Consider the following 22,145-nt stretch of genomic DNA (forward strand, 5'->3'; position numbering starts at 1 on the left):
GTGGCACTGTCACCGTTGTTATCGCGCAGTGAAGGTATTGATTGCGTCTTGCCACTGGTCTGCTTTATATATGACCAGAATCTCTTTGGGTTTTCTGCCAGATTACGAGATAGAGTTTGGTTGTCGAAATTATTAAAAGCATCTCGCATTGAAGCACGCACTACACTTCGAACTTCAGCAAAACTTTGCCAATCTTCGGGATTTTGCGTTTATTTTTTTAAATTTTTTATACTTCTTTCGTTGCTTCTGCAACAGTGATCTCACCCGTTTTGTGTACCATGGGGTATCAGTACCATAACTTATTAATTTATGTATTATATATCTCTCAATTGCCGTCGATAGTATAACTTCGAAATCATTCCACATCTTTCCTATGCTTACGTGATCGGATCGCAAGGAGTGGGGACTGTCTCTTAAAAAGGCGTTAAGAGCATTTTTTCAGCTTTTTTTTAAATAGATGTACTTTGCGTTTCTTTTTGATGGTTGTGGGTTTTATGGTATTCAGCATAGCCGCAACTTCCTCGTGGTCGCTATTCCCTGTATTCGTCATGGTACTCCCTATTCGTCCAGGATTATTTGTTGCTAAGAGGTCAAATATGCTTTCGCAATCATTTACGCTTCGAATAGCCACCTGAAGTAATTCCTCAAAATAATTTTATGACAAGGCCTTCAGTACAATTTCGGATGACGTTATATGCTTGCCGCCGGCTTTAAACTTATAATTTTCCAGCATATCGAGGGTAGATTGAAGTCGCCGCCGACTATAAATGTATGAGTGGGGTAACTATTTGAAATAAGACTCAAGTTTTCTTTGAACTGTTCAGCAACTATATCTTCTTAGTCGGGTGGTCGGTAAAACGATCAAATTAATAGTTTAGTCAGATTGTCAAGTATAGCCTCCACCCATTTCGCAGGAACTATGTACTTCAATTTCACAATAAGGCAAATTACTTCTGACAGCAATAAATACTCCACCACCAACTGTATTTAATGTATCCTTTCTTAACACCTTTAGATCGTTTGAAAATATTTCAGCTGAACTTATTTCCTACTTTAGCCAGCATTCTGTACCTATAACTATTTGAGCTTCGGTGATTTCTATTAGTGCTTGGAGTTGCGGTTCCATTCCAACACATCTACGTATACTTACAACCACAATACCGATTGTTTCTACACCTACCTTACTGTGTTCTACCTGCCCCTTTTAGACGGACGCCATTCCTGTGGTTTCCTGAGACCGTCTAACCTAAAAAACCACCCAGTCCCTTCTACAGAGCCCCCGCCACCCGTGTAGCCGCTTCCTGTGTGTAGTGGCCTCCTGACCTATTAAGCGGAACTCAGAAACCCATCACCCTATGGCGCAAGTCAAGGAATCTGCAGCACACATGGTCACAGAACCGCCTGAGCCTCTGAATCAGACCTTCCACTCGGCTCTGCACCAAAGGACCACAGACGGTTCTTTCGACGATGCTACAGATGGTGAGCTCCACCTTAATCTCGGAAGCGAGATTGGCAGTCTTTACCATTTCCGCTACCCGCCCGAAACCAGAGAGAATCTCATCCGATCCAAAGCGACACACATCATTGGTACCGACATGGGCCATCACCATCAGTTGGCTGCACCCTGTACTCTTCATGCCATCCGGAAGCACCCTTTCCACATCTGGAATGACTCCCTCCCGGTATGCACACGGAGTCCACACTGTCTTCCTTCCCCTCCTTGGCAGCCATGTTCCTAAGGGCCCCATCCAGCCTAGTGCTGGAGCTCTGAACTACCGGCAAACCCACCCTCTGTCAATGCCCAGACCTTATGGACCAAGAAGCTTCCTCTGGTTCAGCGTGGACGACTGCATGCGGCTCAGAGACATCGTCAGCCTAAAGATTCAGGGAGGTCCCACAATCGGATCCACAGAAAGTCTTTCGCTGCTTGCCAGACTTTGGAATGATCTCCCACTCGACCGCGGGTGAGGGGTCAACCTCAGTGCAGGCAGTACCTGGGGCAGCCACAGCTGTGGATCTATCGGGGCACATGTGGCGTGCTCGACGTCCATCGCATCCCCACGTCCGACCCCACACAGTGATTCTCTTGTCAGGAGCCTCAAACTGTGTGACGGAAGGCAACACTGCCTGGAACGGTGCACGTAGGGTCACCAACACAGCTCCCATCTGTACGCAGCAATCACAGTGCCTAACCATTACTGAACTCGCTCCTGTTTGAAACTCGTAAAGATATCTGATAAACGGTGTACTCACCTTGTCAGCAGCAGGAACTCGCGGTGCTCTGTTACTGACAGTCTAACCGACACTGAGCTGATTTGCTGGCCGGGGTGGCCAAGCGGTTCTAGGCGCTACAGTCTGGACCAGCGTGACCGCTACGGTCGCAGGTTCGAATCCTGCCTCGGGCATGGATGTGTGTGATGTCTTTAGGTTACTTAGGTTTAAGTAGTTCTAAGTTCTAGGGGACTGATGACCTCAGCAGTTAAGTCCCATAGTGCTCAGAGCCATTTGAACCATATTTTGAACTGAGCTGATCTAAGCAAAAAACAAACGAAAGCCTGTACGATACGAGGGTCGAGACAACGGTCGATAGCAACGGCGGTACTGTACACTACACTGTTTTTAAAATGAAAGTTTGCTCATAGTAAGCACTCAAACACGCAAGAAATTAGAAAAATATCCTAGTAACTACAAACTGAAAAGAAGACAATATATGATGTTGTTGTCCGCTATTAACTCCTATTTATAAGATATTGATTCAAGCAGGAACCTAGAAACGACGAATATTAAGCTGAAAATACAGGGAATGAAACATACAAATCCTAAAATCCAGTCTTCAGTTGGCCGAGACAAAATATTATGAGTTTTACAGTCAAAGGGTAAGATCGATATGCCAGGAGATTGGGAATTAGATGTGTATTTAGGACCCGGATAATTATCGGATGCCATTATTGTTTCTTTCTTCGTTTGCTTAAAACTCAATTTCAAATCTGTACTTGCGAGCAAAATGTATATTAGCGACAGTGTCCAGCTGCAGTGTCTGGCAAAAAAGATGAATCATGCAAAAGGGGAGAACGGAACGAAATTAAACTTATGGGGTTGGGAGGGTATGTGATGTCACTGGAGTACTTACAAAAGCAAAGAAAATTTACAGGAACTTGGTAGTATGATCCCCCTTATCAGTATGGGTATGTATCCCAAATGGATTGGACGTATGCACTTATTCTGTTTGGATGCCTGTCACAAAGCCATTGTATCTTCTCCTGAAGCAAACTTGCTGACCACTGTTGTAACTGGTCGTTGGTATCCGGGATTCTGGCACTGGAAAGTAGCAAACATCCGAGCTGATCCAACACATAGTCTATCTGCGCAGGTATATCGCTTGCCAGAGCAGTACCTCAACATCATGCAGACAGTTCATAGAGAGTCGTTTCATGTCTAGGCGAACATTATTCTCTCGCAAAAGAGTACCACTAAACTGTCGCATGTGAGGTAACACTTGGGGCCTCAAGATGACTCTACATTTCCTTGCGTCAGAGTTTCATCAAACTCTACCAATGATGATTTGAAAATATACCTGGTGGCTCCCCACTGCATAACGCTAGGAATAACACCGCTGTGCTTCTCGAAAACGTTAGAGGGAAAGGACCTCTACATAGCCCACCACCACACTTACCGAAGTCATCTGAACTAGCGCAAAACTGCGATTCACCACTTAACACAATGCGACCCCATTTATCAGCTGTTCATGCTATCTTTTATGGCACCACTAAAAGGACAGCTATTAGCGTTTTTGTGTCCACAGCAGGATAACATGTGTCAGTAATATCTTAGTCCGGATGGTGCTATTCTCCGATCAGTAGTGCAGGATGACAAAGATTGTTGCAAGGCGTCCGTTTCTAGTTCTCGGACGGCAAGCAACATGTGAAGATTTTGCGACGTGCTTGATGCACAATATGGCATTCCCCCGCTCTGCTGGTCAGATGTGGTAGACCAGAATCGTGACGATGAGTATGCCCGTGCTCACGTCCCCACGAAGCCCAATAAAGGGCCATTGCCACAGGCAAATGCGCCACTAATCTCAGTATTACTCTATTCGACCAGGAGGCCAAATGAAACTACAAAATGAAGCCAATTTCAAATTCTGCCACGTTCAGAATTTTTCACACGAATATGCGGGTCCTCCATGTTCTTCACAGTAATCACTAAACATCTGACGCTGTTCAGAGCCCTAATATAGGGAGTCTGCCAGAAAAATGTATACACACTTTAAGGAACGAAAACTATTACATAAGTCAGATTACCTTCCATTAGGAACGTGGGTGCACTCAACGACTGTAATCTGATTTATAAATTATAGAGCGCAGTAAATCAGTCATCTTTGTTTTTCTTTTTTGCAAATCCATATTTCGGCTAGTGTCTAGCCATTTTCAATGCAATATTATATGGACTGAAGGGATTTGCTCTGATAAGGGTGAGGGGGAGGGGAGGGGAAGAAGGGAACTCAAATTCTGTTCATCAAAGGGAGCGGGTGTAGTGAATGAAACAGAATTCCTTAAGAAGTAAAACACAAAACTATGAATAAATTGTTTATTAATCACTCAACCTGCCAATACGTACATATGTTGTCTCCTTTTACTGGTACAAAAATGGCTCTGAGCACTATGCGACTCAACGTCTGAGGTCATCAGTCGCCTAGAACTTACAACTAATTGAACCTAACTAACCTAAGGACATCACACACATCCATACCCGATGCAGGATTCGAACCTGCGACCGTAGCGGTCGCTCGGTTCCAGACTGTAGCGCCTAGAACCGCACGGCCACTCTGGCCGGCTTTACTGGTACAGAAAGGTGTCTACAATGAGGTGACGTCGAAAGAACATACTAATGTAACGGCTTTACAATAGGTAGCTTCAGCTTTGTAATAAGTACCTTCCACGCTCATTATGTTTGAATGAGATCTGTACAATTATGTTGAAGTGTTACAGATAGGGTCCGGTTCACGGTGAATATTTTCTATGTTTACATCTGTAGCTGCATTTGATATTATCTTGTAACACGAGAAAAATCACATCGAAAGGGCGGTACGATGCAACTAAAGGTTATAGAACGCAGAGACATCCTACATTCTTCGGACGCAGTGAGAAATGAGCCGAACGCCTAACGAAATTTAAGACCCTGATGACAAATGTCCTTGGGCACAATTGTTTATCGTCAAATATTACACCTTTGTTCAAACAGATACCTGAGTAGTGGGCTGGTATGCTGATTTAATATTTAAAGGTCATAATACACAACCTGTTATAGTGGCTGTGACCCACATTATCATGTTGTTGCCAACTCCATTTCACACCGCGGCATTGTTTTTCCCCCAACAGCGGTAGGAAAGAGAAAACCTTAACGGTGGCAAATGAAAACCCATGGTTTCAAGATAATGGAGATGGCACTTTCCAGAAGTTGGTCATTTACGATTTGATCATGGTGAACTATAGTGATAATGCCCACTTTGTTCACGTTCCGCATGACTGGCCGAACTACTCAATTCACCTTGGTGACTTGATCGCGATCTCACCAACACAAACATCTGTTACGCAATTGCAAGATTAGAAGTCGTTGTGGTTCATTCTCTGTTGAAAAGAACGTAAACAGAACCTTTTTGAAAGAACGTTTTATTAGAATAAAGGGCAGCAGAAGTTTAATTTTGCTATTGTAATTATAGTATTACGCCTTTGGCAAACGTAAATAATTGGTGCCGTCTTATAGTACACATACAGGATGATAGCGTGATGACGTCACGAATTTTCAGGGGTGATTGAGAAAGGTAAATTGGTTTAAATTGCTCTGAGCACTATGGGACTTAACTGCTGTGGTCATTAGTCCTCTATAACTTAGAACTACTTAAACCTAACTAACCTAAGGACATCACACACATCCATGCCCGAGGCAGGATTCGAACCTGCGACCGTAGCGGTCGCGCGGTTCCAGACAATAGCGCCTAGAACCGCTCGGCTATCTCGGCCGTCTAACATTGCAGAATAAGTAACTTTCAGAAATGGTGGAATGGAGTAAAACAAGGAAAAGATGTCTGGTGAACGTAGGCTCTTAAACTACATACCTTAAGAGCTACCAGAAAATATTCATCTTCGGTATTGTGAAACACATCAATTCTACTGCTCGTAGCTCTTAAGGAATTCGTTTTAGAGCCTATATAGACTGGATTTTTTTTCTGGTTTTGGTCCACACAACCTCCTCCAACAATATGAAAACCAAGTAGCTTTCAGGAGGAGAGACGTGTTTCACATTTTCGGAGATGAAGAAGTGCTCATGGCTGTTAAGGTCCGCATTTTAAAACCCAAGTTCAATAGCTGTTTTTTCTTGTTTTCGTCAATGCTACCATGTCTGAAAGTTGCGTACACTACAAACTTAGCAACAACCGTACCAGAATATGTAACCGACACAGCTTAATAGCGATTTTCGCTAATAACTTTCGACTGGGTCGTTTCAGGGCCAGGATCTGTTATGTCAAATCAGTACATTTACCCTTCTCCACCATCCCTGAATGTTTATTACATAATCACATAATCATCCACCATAATTAATGATAAGTTTTTTGTCTCTCTCTGTGACTACTGAAATAAGTATGCGCTTTGTTTATGTCAATGGACGGCTACTACTTTTACATAACTTATTTAAGTTATGGTTGAGTGGATGACGTACGCTAGAGTAAACGACTCCCTCAAAGACTACAGATAAAAAGACGGTCTTGAAACCGTCGAAACCATAGTCAAGATTGATTAAACCTGTACTTTGGAACTGGTTGGCTGTTATTTCTAAAGCACTGAAGCTCTTGTATGCACACCTGCTGAGGAGCAGCCATGTTCAAAATCTCAAAAGAAATATAGTTATAACTAATGGTAGGGCAACAAAGATACATTGAAAATCAATAGTTCACTTCACGCAACGTTATTTTTGGAATAAAAATTAAGAAAAGAAAAAGAAAAAAGTCGTTCCATGATGAAACAAACAGCTTACAACCTGACCTACTGAATTCTGTTAACCTCTAACTGGAGCGAGCGCACGGCAATGCAGCTAAACCATTTGTTTATTGCAGAGGCGTAACGGCGTTTTGAGACGACGGCGGCAGCTCACAATGTTGCAGACAAAGTTACTACGGCAACTCCGTTTGTCGCATTTCCGTGACGATTTATGCTTGCGAAGCCTATTCTCGGTTACGCTGCAAAGTCAACCGCTCTGGCGTATAACAGGCGACTGCCTGAATAGACGTAATTGTTGGTGATAATCTACAGGTCTAGCACGTACACGTCTAGCTCTCGTTTCAGTACGTTATACCCACTCTTCGTGACAATTTCCGACCGCGATGTAACTGTTCACCACGTTTGCATATAACTACCCCAGTCGCAAATTCACAGTCAGTAAAACCGCTGACAAGTGCGAGAGCTACCGCACAATCAGCTTAACAGCTCATGCATCCAGGTTGCTGACAAGAATAACAAACAGAGGAATGGAAAAGAAAATGTGATAAATGATGATCAGTTTGGCTTTAGAAAAGGTAAAGGCAGCAGAGAGGAATTTCTGACGCTGTGGTTTAAAATGGAAGCAAGACTAAAGAAAAATCAAGACACGTTCATAGGACTCGTCGACCTGGAAAAAGCGTTTTATAATGTCAAATGGTGCATGACGTTCGAAATTAGGAGTAAATTTGGAGCAAAACTATAGGGAGTGAAGGGTAATATACAATATGTACAAGAGCCAAGAGCGAATAATAAGAGTGGACGAACACGACCGAAAAGGTGGGATTAAAAAGGGTGTAAGACAGTGATGTAGTCTTTCCCTCCTGCTCTTCGATCCATACATTAAAGAAGCAATGATGGAAATAAAAGAAAGGTTCAAAAGTGGAATTACAAATCAAGGTGAAGGAATATTAATGGTAACATTCGCTGATAACATTACTATTCTCAGTGAAAGTGATCAACAGCTACGAGACCTGCTGAATGGAGTTAAGAGTCTAATGAGTACACATTGACTGACAGAAACTCGACGAAAAGACGAAAGTAATGAGAAGTAGATGAAATGAGAACAAATGGTTCAAATGTCTCTGAGCACTATTGGACTTATCATCTGAGGTCATCAGTCCCCTAGACCTAGAACTACTTAAACCTAACTAACCTAAGGACATCACATACATCCATGCCCGAGGCAGGATTAGAACCTGCGACCGTAGCGGTCGCGCGGTTCCAGATTGAAGTGCCTAGAACCGCTCGGCCACCCCGGCCGGCGAAATGAGAACAGCGGGAAACTTAACAACAGGTTTGTTGGAAACGAAGTAGATGAATTTACGGAATTCTGCAACCTAGGCAGCTAAATAACCAATGATGGACGGAGCAAGGAAGACATCAAAAGCAGAGGAGCACTCGCAAAGAGGGCATTCCTGGCCAAGAGAAGTTCTACTAGTATCAAAAATAGGCCTTAACTTGAGGAAGAAATGTCTGATAATGTACGTTTGGAGCAAAGCATTGTACGGTAGTAAAACATGGACTATTGGAAAACCGTAACAGAAGATAATCTAAGCATTTGCGGTGTGGTGCTATAGGCGAATGTTGAAAATTGTGTGGACGGATGAATTATAGAGTGAGGAGGTTCTGAACAGAGTCGGAGAAGAAATACTGACAAGGAGAAGGGACAGGATGATAGGACATTTGTTAAGACTTCAGGAAATGACCTCCAAGGTATCCGTAGCGGGCAAAAACTGTAAAGGAAGACAGAGATTGGAAAACACACAGCAAATAATTGAGGACGTAAGTTGCAAGTGCTACTATAATATGAAGAGGTTGACACAGAAGAGGAATAAATGGCAGCCGCGTCAAACCTATCAGAATACTCATGACCCAAAAAAAAAAAAGAAAGTTCTCTTGCCTGACGGGCACTAGTAATTATGTTCACCGCGACAGTTACGGCTTCAAACACTCGATTGTTCATTAATAAGACACACACAATACACAGTTTTATGGAACCGCGGCTCCCGCAAAGCAGTTAGATGTAAAAACAGTTTCGCTCATATGGTAGCACCAACTACAATGCCTATTCGCGTAGGCATTATCATTACCGGTTGAGAAATAATCCACTTAGTAATACTCAAACCGTAAGATCTTCCGGTTCATAATGGTCACTTCAACTCTCATTACGCACTGCGACGGTAATCCGAATCGTCAGTTGATGAGTTCCACGAGTCACTGTTTCGGCAAGCTTTTGCATATCACATAAACACCGCACGTCCCGTCATACTACCGCAAACACACACACACACACACACACACACACACACACTAACTAACATTCCCTCATCGTATTACACTGTCCAATAGTGCTTTCGCTATCGCCCTCTGTGCTTTCATCTCTACGATTTACATAGGAGTTCTTTACATAACAGTTAATATTATACACTACTGGCCATTAAAATTCTACACCAATAAGTAATGCAGGTACTAAGAGTACCTATTAATCCATTAGAGAAAAATAAACCAATTTTAGTTACGTTTCAACAATATTGCCAACTACTGCTTGCTACAGCATCAAAGGTACATAAACTAAGAAAGCAAGAGAAGTTACAGAAAAAATTGCCTATTACTAACGGCAACATCTTCACAAGCTGAAATACCGAGAAATGAATATTTACAGTGAAAAATCCTATCAATTAAGTTCAGCGAGCCACCTTCCACTTCGGACTCTTAGACAGTAACTTTGTTGTTGTTGTGGTCTTCAGTCCTGAGACTGGTTTGATGCAGATCTCCATGCTACTCTATCCTTTGCAAGCTTCTTCATCTCCCAGTACCTACTGCAACCTACATCCTTCTGAATCTGCTTAGTGTATTGATCTCTTGGTCTCCCTATACGATTTTTACCCTCCACGCTGCCCACCAATGCTAAATTTGTGATCCCTTGATGCCTCAAAACATGTCCTATCAACCGATCCCTTCTTCTAGTCACGTTGTGGCACAAACTTCTCTTCTCCCCAATCCTATTCAATACCTCCTCATTAGTTACGTGATCTACCCACCTTATCTTCAGCATTCTTCTGTAGCACCACATTTCGAAAGCTTCTATTCTCTTCTTGTCCAAACTATTTATCGTCCATGTTTCACTTCCATACATGGCTACACTCCATACAAATACTTTTCGAAACGACTTCCTGCCACTTAAATCTATACTCGATGTTAACAAATTTCTCTTCTTCAGAAACGATTTCCTTGCCATTGCCAGTCTACATTTTATATCCTCTCTACTTCGACCATCATCAGTTATTTTACTCTCTAAATAGCAATACTTTAAGTGTCTCATTTCCTAATCTAATCCCCTCAGCATCACCCGATTTAATTTGACTACATTCCATTATCCTCGTCTTGCTTTTGTTGATGTTCATCTTATATCCTCCTTTCAAGACACTGTCCATTCCGTTCAACTGCTCTTCCAAGTCCTTTGCTGTCTCTGACAGAATTACAATGTCTTCGGCGAACCTCAAAGTTTTTACTTCTTCTCCATGAATTTGAATACCAAATCCGAATTTTTCTTTTGTTTCCTTTACTGCTTGCTCAATATACAGATTGAATAACATCGGGGAGAGGCTACAACCCTGTCTCACTCCCTTCCCAACCACTGCTTCCCTTTCATGCCCCTCGACTCTTATTACTGCCATCTGGTTTCTGTACAAATTGTAAATAGCCTTTCGCTCCCTTTATTTTACCCCTGCCACCTTCAGAATTTGACAGAGAGTATTCCAGTTAACGTTGTCAAAAGCTTTCTCGAAATCTACAAATGCTAGAAACGTAGGTTTGCCATTTCTTAATCATTCTTCTAAGATAAGTCGTAAGGTTAGTATTGCCTCACGTGTTCCAACATTTCTACGGAATCCAAACTGATCTGCCCCGAGGTCCGCTTCTACCAGTTTTTCCATTCGTCTGTAAAGAATTCGCGTTAGTATTTTGCAGCTGTGATTTATTAAACCGATAGTTCGGTAATTTTCACATCTCTCAACACCTGCTTTCTTTGGGATTGGAATTATTATATTCTTCTTGAAGTCTGAGGGTATTTCGCCTGTCTCATACATCTTGCTCACCAGATGGTAGAGTTTTGTCATGACTGGCTCTCCCAAGGCCATCGGTAGTTCTAATGGAATGTTGTCTACTCCCGGGGCCTTGTTTCGACTCAAGTCTTTCAGTGCTCTGTCAAACTCTTCACGCAGTATCATATCTCCCATTTCATCTTCATCTACATCCTCAGAGATAAAATATGTTTTTCGGTTGGCTTCTGACTCACATAATTCTGATAGTACAGGCATACTTTATCATTTCATATCGACGTCGGTCGCCAGCTTCGAGCTGGTGACCCTAAGGTTCACAGGAGAAGAGACGTGGCGAGACGAGATGGTGGTGGCGCGGTGGCGGCCGGGAAGTGGATCTGAGCCGCCGTCAGCGGACCTGTTCGCCGACAGGACTGCAGACCTGCAGGGCCGACAGATGGTTTTCGCAACAATCAACTACCCTCCGTACGTCGTACTCAAGACAGGTTCCCTCCCCGCGGATGGAACCGAAACTCGCATCCTAATTGAGTTCACCAAAAAGGTAACCTGCTAGCCACTAGACGTGGCGCTAACCTTACTTAGCTATGGAAGTTAACAATTTATCTATTAATTTACTAACAGCGGAAGTTATCATAATTAAGAGCAAAAAGTGGCACCCTTTCAAAGTGTATCATAACAGAAGCAAGAACGTTCCAGTAGACACGGGTCCGAAAACGAGCCGTTTGTGAGATAGTTTTGAATGTGAGGCTAAAAGCTGCCGCTGCCTTCACTACGAAATAAGGTCCTAGTTTTCATGAATGTATTACAAGTCTAAGATTTCAGACTGAGTCCCCATGAATTTAGGCTCAAATTTCACCTGTTGCTTACTTTAACAAGAAATCAATTATTAGAACAGCAGGTTACAATTTGTAGTGACGTCCTTAAAGCCATGCACCTAGGAAAAGAGGTAGGTGTAATGTTTCTTGCCTCAACAGAATTTTAGTAATCGAAGTACGATTAAAAGTGATATCATAAAAATTTGTCACTTGACTCAGGATATTTTGGCAGGAAACACACAGTATGCATAATGATCGCACACCCTCAGTCAGATTTTGGTTCTTTGGAAGGGTACTGGAGAAAGCAGGGTGCCTGCAGAGGAGAGTACTTAAAAATTAACTGTGAATTTAATGCTGTTTTAATGTCTGAGCAGCAAGAGTGCCAGTAGTCAACGGGAAGCATCAGCAGCAACAGTAGTAGCCACTTACATTCACAATATTGCCAAAACGTCATCTTAAATAGCAGCAGAAGGCAGCTAGTAAGGATCTGCCAAATATGTTAGTGACATTGCTGCTATTAAAAATGGTTTATAATTTTTGTCATTGATTTTTTTTCCTGCTATAAATGTATATTTCAACAACGTTGCTTCCTATAGCGGCAGCAGCAGTGCAACGTTATGGCATGGAGCATAGACAGTGTAGCAAAATTTGTAACGAGTTGCAGTGCCTGCAGTTTACTTCCACGTCAGCACCCAGTGGCATGGGCAGATAGTTGAAAATATTAAGTTATAGTGGTAAGATAGATACTGCCTACAGGAAAATTAAAGAGACCTTTGGAGAGAAGAGAACCACTTGTATGAATATCAAGAGCTCAGATGGCAACCCAGTTCTAAGCAAAGAAGGGAAGGCAGAAAGGTGGAAGCAGTATATAGAGAGTTTATACAAGGGCGATGTACTTGAGGACAATATTATGGAAATGGAAGAGGATGTACATGAAGATGAAATGGGAGATAAGATACTGCGTGAAGAGTTTGACAGAGCACTGAAAGACCTGAGTCGAAACAAGGCCCCCGGAGTAGACAACATTCCATTAGAACTACTGACAACCTTGGGAGAGCCAGTCCTGACAAAACTCTACCATCTGGTGAGCAAGATGTATGAGACAGGCGAAATATGGTTCAAATGGCTCTGAGCACTATGGGACTCAACATCTTAGGTCATAAGTCCCCTAGAACTTAGAACTAATTAAACCTAACTAACCTAAGGACATCACACACACCCATGCCCGAGGCAGGATTCGAACCTGCGACCGTAGCAGTCCCGCGGTTCCGGACTGCAGCGCCAGAACCGCTAGACCACCGCGGCCGGCCAGGCGAAATACCCACAGACTTCAAGAAGAATATAATAATTCCAATCCCAAAGAAAGCAGGTGTTGACAGATGTGAAAATTACCGAACTATCAGTTTAATAAATCACAGCTGCAAAATACTAACGCGAATTCTTTACAAATGGTTCAAATGGCTCTGAGCACTCTGGGACTCAACTGCTGTGGTCATAAGTCCCCTAGAACTTAGAACTACTTAAACCTAACTAACCTAAGGACATCACACACATCCATGCCCGGGGCAGGATTCGAATCTGCGACCGTAGCAGTCGCACGGTTCCGGACTGCGCGCCTAGAACCGCGAGACCACCGCGGCCGGCAAATTCTTTACAGACGAATGGAAAAACTGGTAGAAGCGGACCTCGGGGAAGATCAGTTTGGATTCCGTAGAAATGTTGGAACACGTGAGGCAATACTAACCTTACGACTTATCTTAGAAGAAAGATTAAGGAAAGGCAAACCTACGTTTCTAGCATTTGTAGACTTAGAGAAAGCTTTTGACAACGTTAACTGGAATACTCTCTTTCAAATTCTAAAGGTGGCTGGGGTAAAATACAGGGAGCGAAAGGCTATTTACAATTTGTACAGAAACCAGATGGCAGTTATAAGAGTCGAGGGGCATGAAAGGGAAGCAGTGGTTGGGAAGGGAGTGAGACAGGGTTGTAACCTCTCCCCGATGTTATTAAATCTATATATTGAGCAAGCAGTAAAGGAAGCAAAAGAAAAATTCGGAGTAGGTATTAAAATTCATGGAGAAGAAGTAAAAACTTTGAGGTTCGCCGATGACATTGTAATTCTGTCAGAGACAGCAAAGGACTTGGAAGAGCAGTTGAACGGAATGGACAGTGTCTTGAAAGGAGGATATAAGATGAACATCAACAAAAGCAAGACGAGGATAATGGAATGTAGTCAAATTAAATCGGGTGATGCTGAGGGGATTAGATTAGGAAATGAGACACTTAAAGTAGTAAAGGAGTTTTGCTATTTGGGGAGCAAAATAACTGATGATGGTGGAAGTAGAGAGGATATAAAATGTAGACTGGCAATGGCAAGGAAATCGTTTCTGAAGGAGAGAAATTTGTTAACATCGAGTATAGATTTAAGTGTCAGGAAGTCGTTTCTGAAAGTATTTGTATGGAGTGTAGCCATGTATGGAAGGGAAAAATGGACGATAACCAGTTTGGACAAGAAGAGAATGGAAGCTTTCGAAATGTGGTGCTACAAAAGAATGCTGAAGATAAGGTGGGTAGATCACGTAACTAATGAGGAGGTATTGAATAGGATTGGGGAGAAGAGAAGTTTGTGGCTTAACTTGACTAGAAGAAGGGATCGGTTGGTAGGACATGTTTTAAGGCATCAAGGGATCACAAATTTAGCATTGGAGGGCAGCGTGGAGGGTAAAAATCGTAGAGGGAGACCAAGAGATCAATACACTAAGCAGATTCAGAAGGATGTAGGTTGCAGTAGGTACTGGGAGATGAAGAAGCTTGCACAGGATAGAGTAGCATGGAGAGCTGTATCAAACCAGTCTCAGAACTGAAGACCACAACAACAACAACAACATTTCCTTGTCTGTGGTAATGCGACATTATTATGGGCACGTTGTTGGAAATATTTCCGTATGGCAGTCTACGTATCGTGAGCAGTAACGGCCACTCAAAGTGGTATCGGCCGAAAAAACTTTATAAGTGAGTTAACACAATACGAGTGCGACATTATAGGACATTTTCCACCGCACGTGTGTGCGTGTGTGTGTGTGTGTGTGTGTGTGTGTGTGTGTGTTAGACCTGGACGGCATAGGGGAGAGAGATTCAGGTTGTCAGGTTGTGTCTGTAACAAATTACTTGATTCGAAGCGCCTTGTAGATATGTGAGTATTGCCGCCACATTTCTTACGTATTTATCCATAGCAAAATTCTGTTAGTACTACGAACCTTTAACCAAAGATAATGCATAACAAATACCACGCCTTGATCTCTTTTGCGAAGCCGTCCGACAGTACTAAGTTGTATGATATCGAGTACAGTTCTTGGGAGGGTTGCCATTTCCAGCCAAACATGCTGTATGGTAATGCACTACAGAGAAATACACACCTAGACAGTCGGCCTATTTTCCTCTAACAAGTTACGTTAAGTAACACTACTTGAATCCTATTAAGCCATTCGAATCATCAGGCACGTCTCTAAGTACATTTTAAAGTATTTATCGAAATTTCAATATTCTGCTTTGTGTCAATGCCATGGCGATGAGAATTATTTATCATTGTCAGTATTATAACAAAAAATGGTCCAATAAACACGAAGAAGCACTGCGTCGCAAACTCCACACACAGTGCAGTGTAGGACCCTCTGCTCTCCCCAGCGCCACATTGCAGCACCAGGACTCGTGTCCGCCCCCGGTAGCTGAGTGGTCAGCACGACACAAAGTCAATCCTAAGGGTCCGGGTTCGATTCCCGGCTGGGTCGGAAGTTTTCTCCGCTCAGGGTCCGGGTGTTGTGTTGTCCTAATCATCATCATTTCATTCCCATCGACGCGCAAGTCGCCGAAGTGGCGCCAAATCGAAAGATTTGCACCCGGCGAACGGTCTAACCGACGGGAGGCCCTAGTCAGACGACCAGGACTCTTGCTTACAAGGTACGTCCCCATTGAACCCCGTCAAATTTAGTGGTAAGATGGCCCAGTGGATAGACCGTAAAACTGGATACAGAACAAGAATAAAAACGGGATGAAGGTGTATTGAACTGTGAAAAAAAAGAAGAAAAATAGAAACGGTCAACAGTCCAAGCTCAAGATGTGGAACATCGAGGGAATTCGAATAGCCATGGCGTTGTGGTTATGTGGTCTTCATGTTGGATTGCGAAGGGGGAGATCTGTGTTCAAATTTGTCTCGTGCTTTTTTTTTCACACAATTGTGAACTGACCGTCTGAATAGCGACTTGTTTGTTCGGTGTATTTAATTTGAGTTTGTCTTGTGCTGTAACGACCGTTTGCAACAGGGAGGTGTAAGGAAGGGATCTCCGGACTTATGTACCTCCTATTTCTACTGCACAGGTACCACATGTTATACATGGCTCTTGCATTACGTTTTGGAAGTTTTGACTCGTGCATTCCTTTGTTGTAACGTAGTTTACATCCGTTTAATAGCTGTTTTCATTTCTCTGAGAGGTCTGCTGCGCGGAGTGGCCGCGCAGTTAGAGGCACCATGACACTAATTGCACGGTCCGCCCCGATAGCTGAGTGGTCAGCGTGACGGATTGCCGTCCTCCAGGCCCGGGTTCGGTTCCCGGTTCGGTAGATGATTTTCTCCGCTCAGGGACTGGGTGTTGTGTTGTCTTCATCATCATTTCATCCCCGTCCGGCGCGCAGGTCGCCCAATGTGGCGTCGAATGTAATAAGACCTGCACCAAGGCGGCCGGACCTGCTCCGTAAGGGGCTTCCCGGACAATGACGCCAAACGCTCATTCCCATTATTGATTGCGCCGTCCCTCCCGCCGGAGGTTCGAGTCCTGCCTCGGGCATGGGTGTATGCGTTATTGTTAGCGTAAGTTAGTTTAAGTAGTGTGTAAGTCTAGGGACCGATGACCTTAGTAGTTAGGTCCTATAGGAATTCACACACATTTGAACATTTCTGCGAGGACTGCATCACAGCTGCTCTCACTATTCACCAAATTTACTTGCGACTGTAATATATTCTTACCACATGACTCATATCCTATATGTATAGTATGTCAGTTACCAAGACTACATAAGGAAAACAGACACGTCGATGACCATACACAATCATAACTGTGGGAGAAAAGTAAGGGGCACGAGGGAGATTTCCACACGTATCTCCCGTTTTGCAGTCCATCACCGTGACCTACCAACCAAGACAACGTGGTTCTTGCTATTTGCTTGATGTTGCACATCTTGAGCTTGCACCATTAACTGTTTTCATTTTTCTTCTTTCTTCACAGTTCAGTGCCCGTTCTTCCTGTTTTCGAGTTTGATCTGCGTTCAGTTTTCGACGGGCTGTCTACTGGGCCATTTTACGATTAAGTCTGACAGTGAGAAGGGCGGCGATGGGGAGTTTCCCTTGTTAGAACCCTGCAACGACACGAACTATCCGCTTGTCCTGAAGCGCCTAGACTTCGCGAACGTTGGCGGTGGTTGCCGAAGATTAGCGATACTAATGACAGCCGCGTGAGCAGATGTACACTGGACCACGTGGCTGGCACAGTCACTTAAGGGACAGTCCGTTGCCACACGGATTTAACTCGCTTGCACTCAAATGGCTCTGAGCACTATGGGACTTAACTTCTGAGGTTATCAGTCCACTAGAACTTAGAACTACTTAAACCTAACTAAGCTAAGGACATCACACACATCCATGCCCGAGGCAGGATTCGAACCTGCGACCGTAGTGGTCGCACGATTCCAGGCTGTAACGCGGTGACGGGCGGTAGCGTCGGCCAGTGTTTACGTCGCGAGCAGTGCTGAGGTGGAGAGCTGAGCAGCGTGTGCGAGCGCTGTTGCCGTTTGTTTCTGTATAACTGTTGTATGTACGATGTCGACAATTAACAGAGCGAACAGCATTCAGTGTGTTTTCGATCACGCTGCATTGCGACCTACGGCGTTTGAAACTCACGAGTGGATTTTTGAGGATTTGAAATTGCCTGAAGATGTACTCGTTATTTGTCAAATTTATTTCGAGTCACACTTATCAGAAATTCGTTGAGGAGCATGCTGGCGTGAGACCATATCGTCATAATGATGGCAGTATTAGTAATGTCGAAATCGTGCCCTTAGGCTATGGAGTGAGAACCGTGCGTGTATTTAATGTACCACCTGGGTGCCCTAATGATCTGATTGCACGTTCTCTGTCACTGTACGGCGCTGTTTTGACAGTTACCAATGAAAAATGGTCGAGTGCATATCGCTACCAAGTTAACAGCGGAGTGCGAAGTGTACGTGTAGACTTAAAGAAGCATATACCTTCGGGATGTTGTCATTGGCGGCTGTCGCGGACAGGTAACTTACATTGGACAACCCCCTATCTGTTCGATCTGCCATTCAACAGATCATCTGCGGATGAACTTCACACGTCGACGTCCATTTCAGCTTCCACGGGAATGTCCTGCAGATGGTAGTGAAAGGCCTGTTCCATTATTGAGTGAGGTAGTCGGATGTCGGATGTCATCCTCGCCGGGACAGTTACCGCTGGATACCAACGATGCGCCAGCCACTTCTGAAACTAAGCCGTGTAAGACGCAGGAGCGGGTGCAGATCAGTTTGCCTGAACCAACCCTATCGGCAGAGACTGCAGGAGACAGGAGAAGCAAAGGGCATAGCAGCAAAGAGGAAAAGTCGGATGATTTGAGACCCGTACACATGTCAGAAAGTGGCAGCGAGACTGAACCTCAATCTTCTTACTCAATGCTCTGCGAGAACACCGCGAGGCAAGAACGCATTCGGGAACAAACCAAACACCTGAAGACACTACTGAGCGCTGAGAGGGAACAGAGCACCGTAACGGCTAGGAGGAAGAGCGAGCAGGGTAGCGAGCAGCTGCAGCAGCGCTCCCGCAGGAACTCGCTGACGTCAGTCGCAGCCCCGCGTGGTGGCCAGGCGGATGCGACCACGTTGACAGACTCAGCCGGTGGTGGCAGGCAGGGTGGCGCGCGCACCGCAAAGCACCCCGGCAGCAATGAGCCGTGGTGGCAGCAGAACGAGGAGATGCAGCAGTAGCTGCTCTCGTGCATGACCATCGCGCTGCCACCCTTCTCACTCCCTGACCCGTTGTAGCTTTGACGTTTCGCCTCATACTCCACACGTTACCAACGAGCTTGGTTCAAAGCCGTCGAGAAGGACGATCTCAACACTCATTGTCCTCTGAGCCATCATGCGACAGCCAAACCTACAACATTACCACACTGAACGTCAATAGGTTTCAAAGTGCGGTGAAACTTCGTTCGCTAACTGATTTCTTGTATGGTACCAGCGTTGACATTGCCCTCCTACAGGAGGTTGTCACTGTCTTAGAAGTGCCCGGTGACGTTCTTATTGATAACATCAATCTCCAGGATGCCGTAGGCGCTGACATACTTCTGCGCGACGATATACCCTCTACTGACGTGCAGCGGCTGCCTAGTGGCCGTGGCATTTCTCTTCGAGTGATGGTGTGCAGACTGTTAACGTGTACGCCCCCTCAGGTAGCACTCATAAGAGAGATCGTTCACATTTTTATAAAAACGAGGTTCCCATTTTTCTTAGCCCTTATCGTGCACATCTCATCCTTGGTGGTGACTTCAATTGTGTGCTTAACGACAGAGACCAAACTCCTAACACGAACAGATGTATCGAACTTGAACATTTAGTTCATGGCATGCGTCTTCACGATACTTGGTACCAAGTGCACGGTGACCGGGTAGTGTACACTTCCGTAAACAGTCATTCTGCCAATCGGCTCGATAGGATCTATGTGTCCGATGCCCTCCAGCGACACACTGTGAACTGCGACATAGCTCCTGTCAACAACTCCGACCATTGCGCATATGAGTGTTACCTTAACCTACAACGCCAGCAAATTTACGGTGGGAAAGGCCACTGGAAATTGAATGTGAGCCTTCTGCAGGATGCCCAACTTGAAGAGGAGGTGAACATAACATGGCAACAGCTCCAGCGGCACCGATGTCGTTACGCTTGCGTTCTAAAGTGTTGGATTCAGTGTACCAAGCCTAAATTACGCTTCACCCTCATGAGCTCCGACCGACAAAAACGTTTTTTGCAGAAACAGACTATTGAATTTTATTAACGCTGTTTGAGAGAACTGTACAGTCGCACTACCAATCCTTCTCGCGATATCGATGTGAAGATCAAACGATGTAAAGCGAAAATCACGGCGATACAACGCAAACGAATGCAAGACATTATCGTGCGAGCCCACCAAAAGACGTTGCCGCCGAAGAACGGGCCTCTCTGTACCACATCCTGAAAACGACGAAACGCTGTAAAGCCATGTTGATTGAAGCCGTCGTTGATGACACTGAGAATGCCATCACGAAGCTACAGGACATCATATCGCACGTCTACGACTATTATAGTCAACTTTACAAGAAGCAATCCGTTGATGAACACTCGTGCGACGATTTTCTTAGGACCTTGAGCTGCCGCTTGTCACAACAGGACAATGCAAATCTGGAATCTGTTTTCACAGAGCACGAAAGCCGACTGGCGGTCCACAGTGCAAAGAAAGGGAAATCACCAGGACCCAACGGTCTCAGCGCTGCCGTTTACCAGCGATACTGGAACCTCCTCGGTCAGACACTCTTCGAGATAGCGAATAAAATCTGGCACTCGGAAGTAATACCCAAGGCATTTACGGAAGGTATCATCATGTCCTTACCGAAAAAAGGTAATAGCAAGAAGGTCCAAACCTTCCACCCATCACACTCCTGAATGCCGATTTCAAAATCATTACCAGATCGATTAAGCTACGGATGCAAACCGTTATGTTTAAGGTTTTAGGCAGTTACTAGTACAATGCAGCGCAAGGCCGGAGTGCCATCTCAGCTGCCTGCGACTTGAGGGACATCCATCTGTTCATAGGCTGAAACCAAAAGACAGGGCACTCTGATTTTTCTAGATTTTGAGAAGGCTTATGACCGTGTACGTCATGACTTCCTCTTTAAAAGCATGAAGAAACTAGGATTTCGACCTCATCTCATAGAATTAATTCGCAAGCTTACTACAAACGCCTCTTCACGGATTCTCATTAATGGCCATTTTACAAAAGAAATTTCCATTGGGCAATCCATCCGCCAAGGACGTCCTCTGTCAATGATTTTGCACGCCATTGCAGTAGAGCCGCTACTGAACAACTTAGCGCATAGCGGTATCGGATTTAGCGTCGAGTCTGTCACTATCCCATGCATTGCGTATGCTGACGATATATGCGTAACTGTGTCATCATCGCAACAACTTCTGTCAGCGGAAACTCTTTTACAAACATTCACGTTTCTTTCAGGAGCAATACTAAATACAACTAAAACCACAGCTTTGCAGATCGGAGGCGGTATCGGAGACATCACATGTTACCTGGTGCAAGGTCAAGGATTAACACACAACCCTCGGTGTTACCTTTGAGGCCAAACCACACAAATTCCTGACGAAGAACTGGTCACACAAGCTTAATAAATACGTGCTGCTTTGATACTTCACAAAGACCGTGACTTGAACATACTACAGAAAGTTAAGACCATAGAGATCGCCAGTGCAAGCAAGATGAATTATTTGGCGCAAATTCTTCAAATCTCCGACCATCTAGCCAAGAGTATACAACTAGCGTTATGTTGGTTTCTTTTTAAAGGCCACATTTTCGAAGTTCAATTCGATACCTTAACCCTATCTTTCGTCCAAAGGTGGCCTTAACCCCATTAATGTACACAAAAAGTGTGTCACCCTGCTCCTAAATCGCATCAGGAAGGAGTTTCGTACCCAGAGGACCAGTATCATCGCAAACCTCATTCAGCGGTGGAAGGCTCATAGCATTAATATCACAGGCATTCCACTTTCTTACAGATATGTGCGACTGTACTACATGGAAATGAGTTACATTCGATACAACATCGTCTATAACGGAAGCCTGATGAACAGGAAACTTTATCACCTTCTCATGACAACAAACCACAGTAAACGTCTCGAAGAAAAACATCGACATACACATTGGAGTATAGTATGGCGGAATGTGCACAGCGACATGTTAGCATCACGCGTCGTAGCCGACTGGTATCTAACAGTCAACGATAAAGTAGCAACGAATGAAAAGCCACGTAAGATAGGCCTTCATCCAACGCCCAACTGTGGCGCATGCGGAAGAGTCGATACGCTTATTCATAGGCTCACGTGCGGACATGCAGAAGAAATTGCAACAT

The sequence above is a fragment of the Schistocerca nitens genome, chromosome 2 (genome assembly GCF_023898315.1).
Source record: "Schistocerca nitens isolate TAMUIC-IGC-003100 chromosome 2, iqSchNite1.1, whole genome shotgun sequence".
Lineage (NCBI taxonomy): Eukaryota > Metazoa > Arthropoda > Insecta > Orthoptera > Acrididae > Schistocerca > Schistocerca nitens.